The 19992-nt window shown below is 42.1% G+C and overlaps 1 long non-coding RNA gene across 1 annotated transcript; it reads right to left on the bottom strand.

The window, feature by feature from the left end:
- Window positions 1-15663: 15663 nt before the first annotated feature.
- LOC309384402 lies at window positions 15664-19688 on the bottom strand. Its single transcript, XR_014174050.1, has 2 exons — window positions 18262-19688; window positions 15664-15869 (listed from the first exon to the last, which is right to left on the bottom strand). It is a non-coding gene; the product is annotated as an uncharacterized lncRNA (long non-coding RNA).
- Between the last annotated feature and the right edge of the window lie 304 nt (window positions 19689-19992).

Raw genomic sequence — 19992 nt, 5'->3', positions numbered from 1 at the left:
CCGAACCAGTCTGAACCCACCACTGCTCCAAAGACCTTGGGAGTATGAAGACAGGACTGGGTCTCTGCTCTTTCTCCTCATTCACAGGAGGAAATGGGGAGGTGTGAGAAAGTGTGTTGATACATAATATGCTTTGTATTGTTGCTTTCAGTTCATTGCTGATGCATGCTTTACTTTGTTATTGTGAAGGGCGCAGCAAGGCAGTTGAGCTACTGCCAGTTCATGCCATTTATACATTGTGGAGGGCTTTTAAGTTGCTTTGGATCAGAGGAAAATAAGTTGTTCTTCCTTTCCCCTGCTCAGAGCTATAGCAGTTCCTACAACATTTGTAGTCATTGTTTTCTCCATAATACAGGCATTAAGAAGAGACAAGAGATGGGCATATCAGAGGTAAAGACTCTGGAAACAAAATTGCTTCAGGCTTCCCTCACTTCCAACTTATCGTTAGCAGATTGTTTTACAGGTTCATAGCCGAGCTGTGAACAATGCAGCTTTAATCCTGAAACCGGTAATTCTATTTCTGTCGCCAGCTGCAGCCGAGGCGCAGATGAGAACTTGGGTGGAAATGGGGTGGGGAAGGGAATGAAGAGAAGTACACGATGAAGGACAAGGGCTTGTAGAAACCCAGGGGACTAATTGTATGAAACCTGAAAAATTCTGCTCCTGAAAATACAGAATCCCTATTCCTCATGTCCTACTTAAAGCCTTTCCCCTCCCTCCCGAGAGACGATAAAAAACCTCATTTTGCAAACTCAAGCCCTGCAGGGAACAAAGGCCCCCTGACCCAGTTCACTCTCGGTGAGGAAGTCTTGAAAACCAAGTTTTGGTTACGTCACATTATGGCGATATAGGGCAAAGTTATCCATTTTCCCTCTCTCTCAAAGATTTGCCTTTTCTCTCTTTTTAAAGGTCCTCTACAGCAGCAGTCACCAACCAGTGGTCTGCAGACCACTGGTGGTCCAGAAGAAAATTTTGGTGGTCTTCAGAAAAATCATTTGCATTTTTAATATTGCATTAAATACTATTTACGTATCTTCTTAAAACATTCATATTAGTGATCCACAGGATTTAAAATTATGAATTTAGTGGTCCCTGAGGTCCGAAAGCTTGGTGACCCCTGCTCTATGTTCTCTTCCTCTTTGCAAGCAAGAAAGTCAGGTTGTTCTTGCCATAACTGTAAACTAATCACTTGCAATCAGCCTTGAAATTGGTTAAGTCCTGCCTATGCTCCTGGAGCTGCAGATTGCCCATTCCTGGTTGTAAACAGAAACTCACAGCCTGATTCTCTGTTCTGCTTTCCATCACGTGTTATATTTCTGGGCAAGATCCTGAATGAAATGACATTGCCCTAGAGTAGACCATCCTGCCACAACCTAGTGCTCCTTTGATGGATAGATTTATATATGGGAATAGGCATTAGATTTTTGTGCAGGATTAGTAGTCCCAGTTCTTCTAAAGGGCATCTGGCTAGAAAAGGACTGATTGTTTCAATCAGATGTTATCTGGAAGGTGTATCTACAGTTTATATGTTCATGTATGTACATGAAAAAACAATTACTGCCAACCTGCCTTCCATTGAGGACCTGTACACTGCACGAGTCCAAAAGAGGGCCGTGAAAATATTTACAGATCCCTCTCATCCTGGACATAAATTGTTTCAACTCCTCCTACCCTCAAAATGACACTATAGAGCACTGCACACCAAGACAACTAGATACAAGAACAGTTTTCCCCCCAAACGCCATCACTCTGCTAAATAAATAATTCTCTCACCACTGTCAAACCAAGGCTGCATTACTATTATTATTAGTCTTCTCATTGTCCCTATCACCCATCTCCTCCCATTTATGACTGCAGGACTGTTTCTTGTATCCTGACGACTTATAGTGATATTGTTTCCTGATTGCTTATTTGTACCCTATGACTATCATTAAGTGCTGTACCTTATGATTTTTGATGAATGTATCTTGTCTTTTTATGTACACTGAGAGCATATGCACCAAAGACAAATTTCCTGTATGTCCTATCACACTTGGCCAATAAAGAATTCTATTCTATTCTATTCTATTCTGTTTTGTTCTGTTCTATTCTATTCCATGTGCAGCAAGTTTTATTTTATGATAGCTATGTTTCCATCCAAATGCTTTGAATTTAAAAATCATGTTCTGCAGAATTAGAAACCATTAAAAAATAGAAAAGCTAACAATTATTTTGAGAATTTAACAGGGACAGGACTAATGTCTTGCTTCATCTAAGCTGAAAATAATAGCATAGCACCTAAGACAATTTAACCAACGCTTCCTGTATAGACACCCACAGCTGATCCAGGCATACAGAACAGAAATAATTTCCAGAGACAGAGAAACAGGCTGGCCAGGTGAATTTTAAAACTATTTCTACGCAACGTATAGAAGTGAAGATGAGTTCTGTATGAGGTTTGGGTCATGCTGTTCCATATTTATTTGTAGGAGATAGGCTGGATTTCTCTAAAGCCATAGAGCAGTAAACCAAGAGCTGAGGTAGAAAAATAATTTTTCCCCACTTTACTCCCATTTACCTTACATATTTTAATTGCTGGAGGACAGGACCAGATGTTGGTTGATTTCTATTCCTTACATCAGATCAATAAAAATGATTTTTAGGATTGGAAATAGGGGTGATGTAGAAATCTGATTTTCAAGGGCAGACCATGTGCATCAACTTGCTGAGGTCATAAAGACATGAATTTATATCCTATCTGCTTTGAAATTAAAACCAGAGCTAATGTGTGGCCCCCTATGCTTATTGGGTGGTCTCCTTCTGGCCTCCATGGTGGTGACTTTTCTCCCAGGAAAAGCAAACTAAAGAACCTTGAGGGCAGAAGCTTGAGGAAGCTTGTGGAAATGAGTCAGCAACCTGGCAGTGAGTCCAGCTGCTCAAGCAGGGATGGAGCATGTGATGGTGGTGTATAATGGAAATGGCAATCCCAATTCATCACTGAAGCCCTATCTCCAAAAAACCCCACCCCATCCCCTTCAGATTTATTGGTAAAACAGTGTGTGAGAGAGAGAGCCTTCCAAGAAACAGCTGCTGCTTCTCCTTGCTTCTCCCCCAGGTCGACCACTCCCCTCATGCATCCTGATCTTGGGGATACAAGTTTTTTTTCATCTGATAAAATCATGATCAGAGCTTTTTTATATATATTATAAGCAAACTTGGTATTCATGGCTCTCAAAGGCTGAACAACATGGCTTTGGGAAATGGTCAAACCAGTGGTGAAGACTGGCCTCAAATTTCCAATCCCCCTTTTCTAAAAGCAGCCTTCTCAATGCCATTCCCCATATTTCCATGTTACCACCATGATCCTCCCCTCCTTCTCAGTCTCATTTTCCCCTTTCAACCTGAAACACTCAACAAGGCTACCTCTCTCCCTACCCATCTCCCAACCCTTGGTCCCTGTTAACATTCCCACCATCTATCCCTTCCCAGTGACTGTTTTCTGGTAACCATCTAGGGTAGAATATTTGTCATGCCTTGGAATTTAAATCTCGATATCATAAGTTAGCCAAGTCTTTACTGCCTAAAGGAGGCTAGGCTAGCTGGAAAAAGTGAATAAGAGAAGTCATCATAAATGCTATTACATACAAAGATCCTTTACCTTTACCTTTACCTTTATTTCGATTTTATACCGCCCCCTCTCCCCAAAGGGACTCGGGGCGGTGTACAGTCAAATGAAATAGATAAAATGGATTACAAACATGCAAACATAAAAGAGGAGGCAATACAACACTGTACAGGTAAAGCAGATAAAAACAGTATATAAACAATCCTAAAAAATACCCAATTAAAATTACCCAGTTAAAATATATCTGCCAAGAGGTATAATGAGGTTATGAATGGTCCAGGGCGGCTAAACGGAACAGGTGAGTCTTCAGTTTTCGTCGAAAGGAAAGTCGGTGGTGGTTCTGATATCGGGGGGGAGGTCATTCCAGAGGGTTGGGCCCATCACAGAGAAGGCTCTACTCCTAGGTGTCGCCCGTTGGCACTGCCTAGTGAACGGCACCCGGAGGAGCCCCTCCCTGTGAGAGCGAATCGGTCGCAGGGAAGTGTGTGGTAGGATGCGATCCCGCAAGTACCTAGGTCCTGAGCCATGGAGCGCTTTAAAGATGGTGATTAACACCTTGAAACGCACCCGAAAGACCACAGGCAGCCAGTGCAGCTCGCGCAGGAGCGGTGTTACGTGGGAGTACCTAGTACTCCCAAAAATAGCCCGCGCGGCTGCGTTCTGGACTAGCTGCAGTCTTCGAGCGCGTCCCAAGGGAAGCCCCATGTAGAGGGCATTGCAGTAGTCCAGCCGAGACGTCACCAGTGCATGAGTGACCGTGCGTAGGGCATCCCGGTCCAGTAGGGGGCGCAATTGGCGCACCAGGCGAACCTGGTGGAACGTCCCCCTTGCCACGGCTGCCACATGGTCATCCATTGACAGCCGGGCATCTAGGACGCCCAAATTGCGCGCCCGTTCCACAGGGGGCAATTGCTCGCCCCCTATGGTCAGCGATGGAATCAACTGACTGAACCGGGGTGCCGGTAGCCACAGCCACTCAGTCTTGGAGGGGTTGAGCTTGAGTCTGTTGTCCCCCATCCAGACCCCGACGGCTTCCAAACACCGGGTCATCACCTCGACAGCCTCGTTGGGGTGGTCTGGGGTGGAAATGTACAGCTGCGTATCGTCAGCGTACAGCTGATACTCCACCCCAAAACCACGGATGATCTCCCCCAGCGGCTTCACATATGCATTGAACAGAAGGGGCGAGAGGACCGACCCCTGAGGCACCCCACAAGTGAGTGGCCTCAGAGTTGACCTCTGCCCCCCTGCCAACACACATTGCGTCCGGTCGGAGAGGTAGGAGCCGAACCACCGCAAAACGGTGCCTCCAACTCCCATCCCCCCCAGCCGGCGCAATAGGATACCATGGTTGATGGTATCAAAAGCCGCCGAGAGATCTAATAGGACCAGGATAGAGGAACAACCCCTATCTCTGGCCCTCCAGAGATCATCGACCAACGCGACCAAGGCCGTCTCCGTGCTGTGTCCGAGCCGGAAGCCGGACTGGCGTGGGTCTAGATATTCGGATTCCTCAAGGTGTCGTGGAAACTGCTGTGCCACCACATTCTCTACAACCTTCGCTAAAAAAGGGAAGGTTGGAGACTGGACGATAATTAGCTAGCTCCATTGGGTCAAGGGAAGGCCTCTTGAGTAAGGGCCTCACCACCGCCTCTTTCAAGGTGGCAGGAAAGGACCCCTCGCTCAAAGAGGCGTTCACCAGGCCCAGTAGCCAGCCTCGTGTCACTTCCCAGGATGCCAGTACCAACCAGGAGGGACACGGGTCCATTAAACATGTGGTCGGTCGCAGCCGTCCACGCAACCTATCCAAATCCTCAGGGGCAACAGACGCAAACTCCTCCCAGAGTGGTCTCACAAGACTCACTGTTGGCGGCTCCTCTGGTCCACTGAAGGGGGTCCATCCGCTCCGGATCTGAGCGATTTTGTCCTGCAGATATTCCCCAAACTTCTCTGCTCTGCCCTGTAGAGGGGCTTCCAGCGTCCTCTGTGATAAGAGAGAGCGGGTCACCCGAAACAGGGCGGCAGGGCGGTTATCAGCGGACGCAATAAGAGTGGCACAATGTCTGCGTTTAGCTACTCTTAATGCCACAAGGTAAGTCCGTAAATAGGCTCTTAATTGTGTTCGGTCAGATTCGGAGCGTGAAGACCTCCACCTGCCCTCTAGGCGTCTCCTATGGCGCTTCATCACCCTCAGGTCCTCGGTGAACCAAGGAGCCCGGGTGGGTCGTCGCCGCAGGAGAGGCCGCAAAGACGCAACTCGGTCCAGGGCCCCAGCGGCCGCCCTATTCCAGGCGGCCACTAGGTTCTCGGAGCGAGAGCGGGTCAGGGCTACAGGGAATGGCCCAAGCTCCGTCTGGAACCTATCCGGTTCCATCAGGCGCCTGGGGCAGTACCAACTTGGACAGTTTGGTTCCGCCTCCTCGCGGTGGGGGGTAGCGCCAGGGAAGTCCAGCCGGAGACATGAGTGATCTGACCATGACAGGGGAGTAATGGTTACATCCCCTCTTCCCAGATCACTCGCCCACTGTTCTAAATATCCTAAATATTCACATGAAAAAAATAAAATAAAGCTTGCTTTCCTCCATATGGAGTTAGATTAAAAGCACCATCAGTTCAACTAGGCATCTGGAAGACACTGAGCTGGGAATGGCTGACCTATTTGGATTATTAAGTATTGCAAACCAGAAACTTTTTTTGCTAGATATTCTGCTAGCAAATTTATATCTCTGTGAAGTGCTTGCTTCTAATACGTGTTGTATCTCTACTGCTTTTCAACTGCGTCATTCTTGACCCTTCCTTTTTCCCCTCTGTGATGTTGCTGGCTCATACAAGGCACTGCTTCCATTACAGCCTTTCCTGGAGACATTGCAAGGAAGCATAAGATGTATTCCAGTTCAGACAAGTGCCCATCTGAGCACTCAGATGTTTTGCATTGTCATTTCAGTTAAAGCAAATAAACGGAACCAGAGTTACCAAACAGGACTAAACAATGTAAAGGCCAAAGCAAGGTTAAGAGCAAGGTTAACTTTGAGGGGGGAAAAACATTGCTTGACAATAGCTTAATTCATAAACTTGACTGCTAGGTCAAGATAAACTTCAAGCTTTTGGCTGCAACATCATCATCAACAACAAAAAACAGCATATCATTTAATGTTTACTTTTTAAAGAGGGCCATTGCTTATATTATACCAAATACATATTGGAGAGAATGAGTGTTAAACAGAAGCTTCTATTGAGCATGGACAAGCAGCTGTTACAATATTTTGTAATACCCTTGAAATCTATTCTGAAGCTTTGGCTGATGCAAAATGCAGCAGCAAGAACAGTTTTGGGAGCCCCCAGAATGGCCCTCTGCTCCATAAGCTTCATTGGCTACTGGTCTACCTCCAAGTGTAGTTCAAGATGTTGGTTATGACTTTTAAAGCCCTTAATATCCAGGCTACCAGTCATTCAATCATCCAACGGCCCTGCTCCAGTCAGTTTCTTACTTCTGATGCCTTTAGATCTTATTTTATTATTAGTTTTAGGATTACATTCCTCCCAAAGTGTTTGGTATCTATCTTCTATTCTGTTTCCAGATATTTTAATCTTTGTCTAAAAACAGTTTTCCTGCAGCAGTTCAAGAAGCACTGATTTGACTCGTTTCTGCTTTGTCTCTGGCCTGCTTTTAGGCTCACATATAAAACTAGAGCTAGCCTACCAAATAGGTCCCTTTACTCATTGCAAACGTTGGACTATTAGCAAATAGCAGCTGTCCAGAACAGCACGGTCAATCAGACACACTAATGCGAAGTCCTTGTGTAGCTTGTTCTCTTCCTACAGAAGCTACAGCTCACCTACAGCTAAATAAGAACCACAGTCAGAAATGCAATGTAACATTTATTGATACAAGAGATGAAATTTGCACTCTCCTTAATGCGAGGTTTTATAAGTGAACCTAAGTAATAATTAGCAATTTATATAGAAGTTTCAGTCTGTTACATCAATGTAAGCTTAGGCTGATTTTCTGTTTCGAACATATAAATACAAATCCTTTCTTTCTGGAAGGTCAGGGTGGCATACAAAACCCTGTTCCCTTGTCCCATAGTATAAATGTACATCCTGGTGACATCTTTTCACAGACATGTCCCTATAACATTGCCTTTCTCTGATCCCCAGCTAGAGGCAGATTTAAGTGGTCCTTAGCTGTTCTGCTGCCCAAGTATTGTTTTCCCCTTTAAGACAGTGGACACCCACAAGGCATATATCCCTTCCATTTTGATCAATAGTAAGGCTGAGGTGCTATGGCTTCACTAAATATACTGAAACGCACTGTTGATGTTACCTAGTTTGATAATGTGCAAGAAAACAACCAAGCTCAGAGAGCACCAAGGTCCCTGCAATTCAACTCAGGGCTACAAATGTTCTCTTCTCTTAGTACATCACTAAATAGATAGTACAGTAATGTGGAGGAATCCTTCACATTTGCTTAAGAATGGTAGAGCTCCATTGTTTAGCCCAAGGGCTGAGTCTCTGGCAATTTTGCTTTAGCCATGTACAAACCATTTCCTGACACAAGAACATGACTTCCTGTAGCACATATTTACATTGACAGCCAGTTAATTTAAGCAACCATTTATCACAATTACACAATAGCGCTAGGCTGCCCTACTGTGAGCATTTTAACCCTGTGGCCCTTATTGGAATATACTAATGCTGAATGAGAGTGGAATGAAGGAACTGATCCCCTGGTCCATTTCTTTTCCAAGAAGAACCCAAGATGGTGGTATTTATTGGATAAGGAAGGAGAGGATAGAGGAAACCCTACATACACAAATTGTTTATTGATCAGCTCCTTTGTGCCTCTTATTTTCCCCCCTTTTAACTACGGTATTTCCAGCCTGAATTACAACAAAATGGAGGAGAGGACAAAAGGCACACAGAGAGAAGGAAAAGCATACAGAGAGGAATATAGCTATATGCTATAGCTAAGTAACCATAACATGAGAAGTCTAGTCCATAAGTACCTTGCTAAGGGAAATGGGAAAGATTTTCACCAATCACATATTGCCTATGCATACTTGGGCAAATAAATAGAAGGAAGAGGGAATGGCAGTGGGGAGAGCACATTTCATCCGGATTCAGTTTTCTGCCAACTAAAGGAGTGTGTGTGAATTTAGATTGCAAAGACCAGTAGTTGCTCTCCAACTACCATATTATCCTTGCAACTGCCTTAAATTAGATTCACATTAAGGACTGCTCTCAATTTTCAGCACACTTTTTGAATTTGTACCATCCCATTCCCAGTACAAGGCTTTGGTTAGTCACAGGGCCAGATAATCATAGTTTATGCTTAAGTAGGAATACACCAGATGGCTTCTTTGCTCAACCTGTGTGGCCTGAATATTGCCATTCCTAGGTTAAGCTTTAGCATACCATCTTCATATAGATCTGACTGCTGTTGCTAGAGGAACAAACATAAAGCAGCCCATATGTTATTTTCTAATTTTGTCTCCTGTAGTTAGTGATGGCAAATGTCGTGGGCAGGTGATATCCCATGTGTCACGCAACTCAACAGGGTCTGTTTTGAGTTCTGCAGATAGGGGAGAAAAAGCCAGTTTCAATGTTTATACTTAATTTTGTAAATTGTGGTAATTCAATTCTCCCAATTTCCTCCAATAATTAAAAAAAATTCTAATATCCAGTTGGAGTACTAAACCAGATGAGTTTTGTTGTGATTCAATATGCCATGTTGCTAATTGTTGAAATACAACTTTGCTCATCAGCATGAATGAAACCACAGTCTATTAACAATAAAACAGCAACCTTAATAAGCATCTCAAATCTTTTCTGGCCAGCATTTTATTAGAGTGTTTTTGACTAATTACACTAAACATAGAAAGAAAATTGCTAGCAAATCTAGAACTTAGAAGGGGATGTACCATATTAAATAGTTTCCAAACTTGATTGGTATATAGACCAAAACTGAAGGCACTCACCACTTCCTGTACACTTCCAATATTAAATCAATCTTTTAATTATTATTTATTAATTATTTCAAGCACCACCTTGAAAAATAGTTAATACAGCAACTGAAACATTTCCTTTCTTTAGAACGAGAGCTTTACGTTCACGTTTATGACATATCCCACATGTTTCTGGATTACTATTCACTGGATGTAATATAAAAGAAAATGACTACTTATATTCATGAAATTATATACCATAGTATATTTTCAAAATTATTTCATCCATGCAGGCTGCAGTTCCATCTCCTTTGCTAGCAACAGATAGTAAGATGCAATCCCTATGACATTTTCCTTTTTACCCTTTTTTTCATCACATCTAAAATATTCAGATATAGGGAAACTGCTTCCACAGTAAAAAATTTAGACACTGGAATTTCAATTGCTGTGTTAGCAGAATATGCTATAGCTAAGTAACCATAAAATGAGCAACCTAGTTCACCTAACATGCAAAGACAATGGCTGACTTCCCACAATATGTGAAGCCACAAATTGTCTAACCCCCCTTTTAGGCTACTGTGTAAATGACAGCCCTCTGCAACAGAGATTCAAGATATTGGGAAGGTTGGGGTTTGCATTTAAGGCTCAGCAGGGGATGGAGAGAGAACAGCTGTATTAGGAGACAGGGCAATAATACAAAATGGGGAAGGAAAAATCATTGTATCCTTTTAGGATTTTTGAGGTTTTTTTGGGTGGGTAAAGATTTCCTAGTAAGACATTTATATCAGATACACATAGATTTTTTTTTAATTGCGGCAGGATAAACTATAAGCTAATCCCAGTAACCCATTAGCCTTCTTCAACTTAGTGCTATTTGGTTTCATTAGGACTACAACACCCCATATTGTTATGTTAGGGAAAACTAGACTAGTTTTTCTTTTTTAACAGAAGCGTTTACTTTTTTAATTTGATTTTTATCCCAACTTTATTTCTTTATAAATACAGGTAGTCCTTGACTTACAACACTCCACTTAGTTATTATTCAAAGTTATGATACTGAAAAAAGTAAGTTACAACCATTTCTCATACTTATGACTGGTGCAGCATCCCCATGGTCATGTGGTTTACATTTGGATGCTTGACAATTGACTCACACTTGACACGGTTGCGGTTTCCCAGGGTCACGTGATCCTCTTTTGCAACCTTCTGACAAGTGATTCACTTAACCATGTTACTAATTAAACTACTGCAGTGATTCACTTAACAAATGTGGCAAGAAGCCGTACAATGGGGCAAAACTTAACAAATTTCTCACCTAGCAACATAAATTTTGGGCTCAATTGTGGTTGTAAGTTGAGGACTACCTGTAACTCAAAGCAGCAAACATACTTGATACTCCTTGTTCCTCCTGTTTTCCCCATAACCACCACCCCGAGGCGAATTGGGCTGAGAGTGAGTGACTGGTCCAAAGTCACTCAGCTGACTTTGATGCCTAAGGTGGGACTAGAACTCACTCTCCTGGTTTCCAGGACAATACCTACACTACTACACCAAACCAGCTGTCATAATGTAGTGTATGATAAATATACAGTATACTAGTATAATGAAATGCATGACCGTTTACTTTTGGGGTGTATTACTGTTTCTCTGATTTTCTCTAGGGGTAAAAGTGACCATTTCTAAACTTGCAGAATTCCTGCTGCCTAATAAATTGCAAGATAGGGCCCCTCTTTTTTAAGTCTCATGTCACAATAATGTGGAATGTTTATGCATATTGAGTGGGTATTCAGCACAACTGGAGTGTTGGTTTGATAAGGAAGTTATATATGAAAACCAAAAAATTGTGGAAGAGGAAAAACGCTCAGCTACAAAAAATGAAGATCTAAAGCCAAGGTGGAAGGAAAGAGGACAACCAGCAGAAAAAGTTTGTATTCAATTAGTTACACGCCTTTTGCACAACCAGATGAGTATCTAAATCAGTGGTTCCCAAACTTTTTCAGTCCACTGCCGCCTTGGTGCTACAAACTGATCCTCAGTGCCCCCCCCCACCCAGTGGTGGAATTCAAATTTTTTTACGACCGGTTCTGTGGGCGTGGCTTGATGGGCGTGGCTAGGGGAGTCATGTGACTGGGTGGTTTGCATGAAGGAATAAAGATAGTAACAGTAAAATTCAAAACTGTAACAATTAATTGCACATTTATTCAAAATCCAATTTAAAAACCTTTGTAGTTAGTTAATTCAACAAAATTGTTGAACATGATCCAGTGATACCAAGTTTCCAAAGTCTGATAGTCATTTATCAAGAACCTTAGTAACTAGTAACTTAGTAAACTTAGCAAAATTTAGTAACTACTTCACTGTTCAATAAATTCTTAATGTGATGGATGGGCTTGATGAAGTGATACCAGTTTTCCAATGTCTGGTTTTAAGTCACTTAGCAGGAATCTTAAATTACCACATTCAGTAATCTGGAGTCATTTTCTTTGCTTGGAGACCACACTGAAGCCATGTTCCACCAAATATGATGATGGAAATGCAACAAGGAGCTTCTTAACCACTGTCCATAGAGCAGGATAGCGATCAAAAATTTCTTTCTGTAACTAAAACTCTTGGTACAATTTCTTGAACTTTGGCTTCAGCTCAATGTCACCAACATTTGCTTGAAATATTTGATGAGATTATTGCATGGTACCTAGGGATTCCCAATATGGAAAGTGAGAATGGGAACATTTTAACAGATCTATATGTTCTTGGGTTATAGTTTTCACTAAAGAACCATGGGGATGAAAAGGGAAATATAGACAATGGAGTCCAAGGCCCCTCCTCAACAGTTTGGAAGAATAACTCTAGCAAAATGTAGCCTTTTACCTCTTTGGGGAATCATTATTATTATTATTATTATTATTATTATTATTATTATTATTATTATTATTATTATTCCCAATACAACTCATGCAAAGGGTCATCCACAACTACATTACATTTTCCACACTCGTATTTGTGATTCCTTATAACTTCTTTAAATTAAACATTTTTAGTACAAATCAACGCATTGACATATATATCACTAATGCAGTTTCCTATCTCCATTCACATAATTAACACCTTATGTATTGAATACAAGTATATCAAGTATAGGTTAAGCATGAATTGAATAACATCTAATTCAAATGTATAAGCTGTGAATTTATTATATAATCACAGGCAAACATTGCACTTATGCCTAAGTCCTCTAACCACGCACATTATAAGACAGATAAAACTATCTTAGCTGGCTGTTGTAAATATTACTCTGCTAATTCAACAAGAAATGCTAGTGCATGAATTCTTAATGCAGAACACAACTAAAAGTGATTTTAGCAATTTTCTTCCCAAGTTAATTCAAAATGTATATCCAAATGTTCCTCTTATTTTTTCCCCAAGCACTAGGGAGGATTATATTCAAAACCAGACACTTTTGCTGTGTGCGGCCGGGCAGGCGAGCAATGGAGGATCAGGTAGCTCTCTCGCTCGCTTGCCCCCCTGGCTTCCCCGCCGCTCTAGCTACCTCTGTCCGTCAGCGCCCACAGCTGCAGCGACCTCAAGACAAAGTGGGAGCGAAGGGAGGCGAAGTGGCCTCCCTTTGATCACTCGCTCCCCCGCCTGTCCGCACTATGCTAGCCCTGCGCTCACTGATTGGCTGGCTCACCAATCATCCCGCCCACCTCTAAGAGCCCTATCTATAGAAAGCCAAGCAGAAAAAAAGATAACTAGGTTTAGATAGGGCTCTTAGAGGCAGGTGGGGCAATTGGTGAGCCAGCCAATCAGTGAGTGGGCAGGGCTAGCATAGTGCAGATGGGCGGGGGAAGTGAGCGATCGAGCAGCTTCTGAATGGGCGGGGGTGAGTGAGCAAACTTGTTCTGAATAGCTCGCTAGAGGAAGCCACCTCCAGCACTCCTTTGCCGCCCCCCCTTGCCTCTTACCGCCCCTCTTACCACCCCCCTAAGCCATCTACCGCCCCCCCAGGGGGCGGTAGCACCCACTTTGGGAACCACTGATCTAAATGAACCTACATTGAGCTGTTAACATTTCCTTTGGTGGGTCAATGGTGGAATACAAATATACACACACACACAACCAACTGGCAGTTGGTTCTCTACCTTGATCATATTTGCTGTCTACTACAACCAAACAAAATAAAAATTACAGAAAAAAAGATGGGAGTGGAAGCAGACAGTTTATAGGGGGGAAGTGGCTAAGACATCACTCAAAGCCAGAAACACCCCAGAACACTACCGCGTTTCCCTGGAAATAAGACAGGGTCTTGTTTTCTTTTGACCCTCGAAATAAGCACTTGGTCTTATTTTCGGGGAGGTCTTATTTTTGAGGTGCAGGAGGCGGCGAGCATGGTCACCTCAAGGCTGCTGCTGTATCACGTTTTGGGTGAGGACTTATTTTTTGGGGGGAGCTTATTTTAGCACATCTACTCAAAAGCTCTATTGGACTTATTATCTGGGGAGGTCTTATTTTCGGGGAAACAGGGTATGATTGCTAGATTGAAGACAAGCATCCTGGGGTTCAGAACAGGAGTTCCATTCAAGGTAACGGTTGCTCTACAAAAGAAAGTTTTTTCTCGTGAGTAGAGATTGAGCTGTTTAATTTGCAGAAGTAGCTCAGTTTTGAAGACTATTAGGGCTTTCATGACATTGAGGGACATGCTAGGGCAGCGATGGCGAACCTTTTTTGGCTCGCGTGCCACAACTGGGGGGAGCGCAGGGGGGTCGTGCCGCACCCATAATGCCATGCGCCCCCCCAGTGTGCATGTGCGCACTAAAGGCACCCCCCCCATTTTACATGCTTTTTCGGCCCTCCCCAGGCTCCAGAGGCTTTATAGGAGCCTCGGAGAGCGAAGAGCCTCCCCCCAGCCCCCGGAGGCCCTCCAGAGGCTTCAGGGATCGTCCAGAGGCTTCAGGGACTGTCTGGAGGCTTTCCTGACGCCTTCGGAACGCTTAAAACAACCCTCCGAACAAACCGGAAGTCACTTCCGGTTTGCTCGGAGGGTCGTTTTAAGCGTTCCGAAGGCTTCAGGGACCTCTGGAGGGCGGGGGAGGCTCTTTTCGCCCTCCCCAGGCTCCTATAAAGCCTCTGGAGCCTGGGAAGGGCGAAAAATGGCTTTTAAAAATGATGAACTCAGCTGACCAGTGCGCACATGCGCGCTGGCCACCTGACAGGGCAGCGCCTCGCATGCCCTGACAAATGGCTCTGCGTGCCACCTATGGCACGAGTGCCATGGGTTCGCCATCACTGTGCTAGGGCAATGCCAAAGACATATCAGCATGACTCTTGCACATGGAAGAGCTTCTGTCCACTTTCTGGAGATTTCCAGTAGCCCAATTAGTGTAATGGAGCAATACACTAATAAAGCATGCATTTTAGGGAATACCAGAAAAGGAAATTAATATTCACATAATGCTGACATACTGAAAAATAAGGATTATTTCTTAGGTAAACTGGACTTTGTTTGAATATACCATTTCTAGTGCATGAGTTGTCAGAATTCAACATTTCTAGTTCATATCAAGAATCTTGATATGAAATTACAGTATAGGACTTATTGCAGAGGGACCCAGTTTAACTCTGAAAGAGCCTAGGTGTACTGAACCCATTCTCTTCCCACTTCCCAAAGCTATTGGGATGAATGCATGAAGGTGAAACAGCTGAGCACTGATAGCAGGAAAAGTTTGACATCATCTCTTTGCTCAAGTTATTCATTACTCTGTTGACTAGTTTCTAGGCAACCCTGAGAAAGGGATACTGAGCTCCATTTTTTATAAGCTGGCCAGCTGCTGAATCCCATTCTCCCATTAAAGATTTAATGGGCAGTATATTCTGGAGCCAGCTAATGCATATTTCCTGTCATTTACTTGGTAACAGATATGTCCTCCTCCCTTAACTTCTTTAAAAAGAATGATGGAAGGAGGCCAGCAAGAGTAGACATCTTCACCTCGGCTTTGAAATATAAGCTTGCTTATGTGACTTTAAAAATGCATAGCTACACTTTTGCTCCCTTTTGCTTCTGAGACCTAATAAAATGCTAAATCTAACCATAATTTAGGAGAAAGTAATATAATGCTGTTTATTTTAAATTTTGGGTTGTTTATTAAGTGAAGGCAGGAATTCCATAGTACAGAAGCATGCTTTGCAGGTCCTCATATCTGGTACCTAGATGAGGAAAGGAATCACTTGGAGTATTATCTTCAACATAAGAACTTTTGCAGAATTTTAGGAACAGCTCAAGGAGTCTCATAAGCATGGTCATTGTTAAATTTTGTTCAGGAAATCTGTGGAAAAAAGATATCGAAGTTGGGAGTGAAATTTTATAAGGTCACCCTTATAGATTTGATATGGTGGCTACATATAGTTCACAGCTGAAGCCACATTTGGAATTAGGAACTTATGGTCTACAACTGGTTTGCTTATACAGGTGAAACTCGAAAAATTAGAATATGTGCAAAAGTTCATTTATTTCAGTAATGCAACTTAAAAGGTGAAACTAATATATGAGATAAGACTCATTACATGCAAAGCAAGATAGTTCAAGCCATGATTTGTCATAATTGTGATGATTATGGCTTACAGCTCATGAAAACCCCAAATCCACAATCTCAGAAAATTAGAATATTGTGAAAAGATGAAATATTCTAGGGTCAAAGTGTCCCACTCTAATCAGCTAATTAAGCCATAACACCTGCAAAGGGTTCCCGATCCTTTAAATGGTCTCTCAATCTGGTTCAGTAGGAATCACAATCATGGGAAAGACTGCTGACCTGATTGTTGTGCAGAAAACCATCATTGACGCCCTCCATAAGGAGGGAAAGCTTCAAAAGGTAATTGCAAAAGAAGTTGGATGTTCCCAAAGTGCTGTATCAAAGCACACTAATAGAAAGGTGAAAGGGGAAGGGAAAAGTGTGGAAGAAAAAGATGCACAAGCAGCAGGGATGACCGCAGCCTGGAGAGGATTGTCAGGAAAAGGCCATTCAAAAGTGTTGGGGACTTTCACAAGGAGTGGACTGAGGCTGGAATCAGTACGTCAAGAGCCACCACACACAGACGGATCCTGGACATGGGCTTCAAATGTCGTATTCCTCTTGTCAAGCCGCTTCTGAACAACAAACGTCAGAAGCGTCTTACCTGGGATAAAGAAAAACAGACCTGGTCTGTTGCTCAGTGGTCCAAAGTCCTCTTTTCTGATGAGAGCAACTTTTGCATTTCATTTGGAAACCAAGGACCCAGATTATGGAGGAAGAATGGAAAGGCACACACTACAAGATGCTTGAAGTCCAGTGTGAAGTTTCCACAGTCTGTTTTGATTTGGGGAGCCATGTCATCTACTGGTGTTAGTCCACTGTACTTCATTAAGTCCAGGGTCAACATAGCCATCTACCAGGAGATTTTGGAGCACTTCATGCTTCCTCCCGCAGACGAGGTTTATGGGGATGCTGACTTCATTTTCCAGCAGGACTTGGCACCTGGACACACTGCCAAAAGCACCAAAACCTGGTTCAATGACCGTGGGATTACTGTGTTTGATTGGCCAGCAAACTTGCCTGACCTGAACCCCATAGATAATCTATGGGGCATTGCCAAGAGAAAGATGAGAGACATGAGACTGAACAATGCAGAAGAGCTAAAGGCCGCTATTGAAGCATCCTGGTCTTCCATAACACCTCAGCAGTGTTACAGGCTGATAGCTTCCATGCCACGCTGCATTGAGGCAGTAATTGCTGCAAAAGGGGCCCAAACCAAGTACTGAGTACATATGCATGCTTATACTTTTCAGAGGTCCGATATTGTTCTATGTACAATCCTTGTTTTATTGATTGCATGTAATATCTTAATTTTCTGAGATTGTGGATTTGGGGTTTTCATGAGCTGTAAGCCATAATCATCACAATTATGACAAATCATGGCTTGAACTATCTTGCTTTTCATGTAATGAGTCCATATCATATATTAGTTTTACCTTTTAAGTTGCATTACTGAAATAAATGAACTTTTGCACGACACTCTAATTTTTCGAGTTTCACCTGTAATTCTCATGAGAATTAAATTTGAATTTCCTGGAATGCAGAGGGGAAAATCCCTACTAATAATTCATGATTACTATACATGGAAGAGCACAATCTGTGGTCCTACAGTCAAATATCCCTTGCTAGTGATATAGGTTTTCTGATAAATACTAACCATACCAATACCTGTGTGAAACAATACAAGGACATTAGAAAACATTTCTTAAAAGGCTTATGCTTTTGAGCCACAGCTTTGTCAGAAACATAGGATGAGGTTTAACTCAAGAATGCTTGCATCTTTTGATTTTTGTCTGAAAAGGTACCACTTGATTCATTGTTTTGCTACTAACATGATTCTCCTCATATAATGTCCACTTTTATAAATCTATAGTTTTTTTTTTCTACTTAGGTGAAGGGACGGAAGAATATACTCATTGCATATAGAAGATCCTAGTCAATTCTTGGCATCTAGGATGACTTGATAAACTGCATGAAACCTGGGAGATACTGTTATTCGGATTTCACATAGACAAGCAAGGCCCAAAGTCTAGCCTAGTAGGTAACACTAAGGAAAATGACATTTTTAAAGATTGGCAATATGGGATCCAAGAAAGGTATTCCAGAACAATTTATTGCAGCAAAACAATGTATTATGCTTACTTACATATTGAATCAGGTAATAGATTTGAGTTAGAGCCTTGCAGCAATTATATCTCATCCTATGTAGATTCATTTTGAAAGTCCTAAATTGTGTGGAACAGAAGGATTTTGTCAAAAGCAGTACTTGATCTCAATTGCTCTGCCCCAATGTCTTTCCTGGAAGGAGACAATTTCCTGCCTAGTTATCATGTTAGTAAAGTGCTCAACTCCTGATAATTGCATGGAGAAACTCAGTTTCAGAAGTGTGCTTAGTTCTCTTTTTATTTATTTACCTGTTTGTATGGTGTTTTAATCTTGGAATCACTTATCAATGTAAAGTTGTTGGATAATTAGCCAGATAAGCATTTTAGAAATTGTAAAGGCCTCTCTTGGAATTTTCAGGAAACGGCTTTCTTAAGGATGGTTATGTTAGAATTGGCACATAAATCTCCATGCTATAAAAGCACCCGTGAAGAGTAATAAATCATCCAATTTATTGGGACTTTATCCAATCTGGGACCTGTTAGTTCCAAGAAAGTGATATAGCTCAGTGAAAAAGCATGTTCTTATTTCAAAGGGATTTATGTTTGTATAACATCTCTGGACAGGGCTAGAGAATCACTGTCAACACAAATATTTTGCTAATAGGCCTACCAGTAATAGCCTGACTTCTTAGCATCCTCTTCCTATATAAAAGGTGTGTTTCTTTGTTAGAAAACATACCATACTCCATACCTTGACTCTATCTTCTAAAATACAGGAATCTATGTTTATTTTATAAGATTAGCCATTAGCATCAGCTGCTTTGGAGACTAGACTTCAGTATACAGGAAGTTCCCAGAGTAAGAACATCCAATTTAAGGACAACCCTTAAATACAAATGGGCTGCCTATAACTAAAAGTTCAACCACTGAGGCTGTGCAATCCTTTTAGGAACTGCTGAAACTATGTTTTTAATGTACAAATGGTTTTCAGTGGTTACTGAAAGCACTGTGTGGCTTCAGCAGTAAGTCAGCTTAATAACACCATTGGCCATTTTTAGTAATATGCCATCTGTCTGTGAACTGAGTTCCAACTTACATTCAAATTTAAGTTAAAGATATAATTAGCAAGTGAACTAGTTCTTAACTAGGAGACTGCTTGCTTTTTATTAACCTGTATAATGCCAACATGCACTACCACTCAAGACTGAATTTGTCAATTGCACCCAAATAAAATATATGGAAGGAGTGAATTTCAAGAATAAAGCTTTGAGTTCCAGGACTTCCTTTTTTTGCCGAATCTTTTCAGAGAGATCCCTAATCTTCCAGAGAAAATACAGATACCATCTAATGGAATATAGAGGGGGGAATCTAATACATTCATGTAGATATTGAAACCCAAGAAAGGGAATTGAGCAAGGTTTCCTATACCATCAACAAAACTAAATATGATGAATGTATGTTTCCAGGCTTCCACGTCTATCAATTTTTGCATAAAATGTTTCATACAGATTTAAACTAATTGTTTTAATAAGATGTTTCTTATTTTTTGAAAACAGAATAAACTATGTTCTATAATTATCTGTACAAACTGGCAAAACAAACAACATAGCAATACAGGTTCTTCAAATATCTGGAACAGGGCTGTCAAACTCCTGGCCCGTGGGCAGAAGCGTCACACACTGGCCACGCCCACACCATTTTGCAAAGGGGAAAAAAGTATCAATACATCACGTGACGCCGCTGTGACGTGAGTTTGACATAGAGATACCACC

The sequence above is a fragment of the Natrix helvetica genome, assembly GCF_964273705.1.
Source record: "Natrix helvetica genome assembly, chromosome: 1".
In the NCBI taxonomy this organism is placed as follows: Eukaryota; Metazoa; Chordata; class Lepidosauria; order Squamata; family Natricidae; genus Natrix; species Natrix helvetica.
Note: the sequence above shows the minus strand (reverse complement) of the source record. Positions and strands in the feature narration are given on the sequence as shown.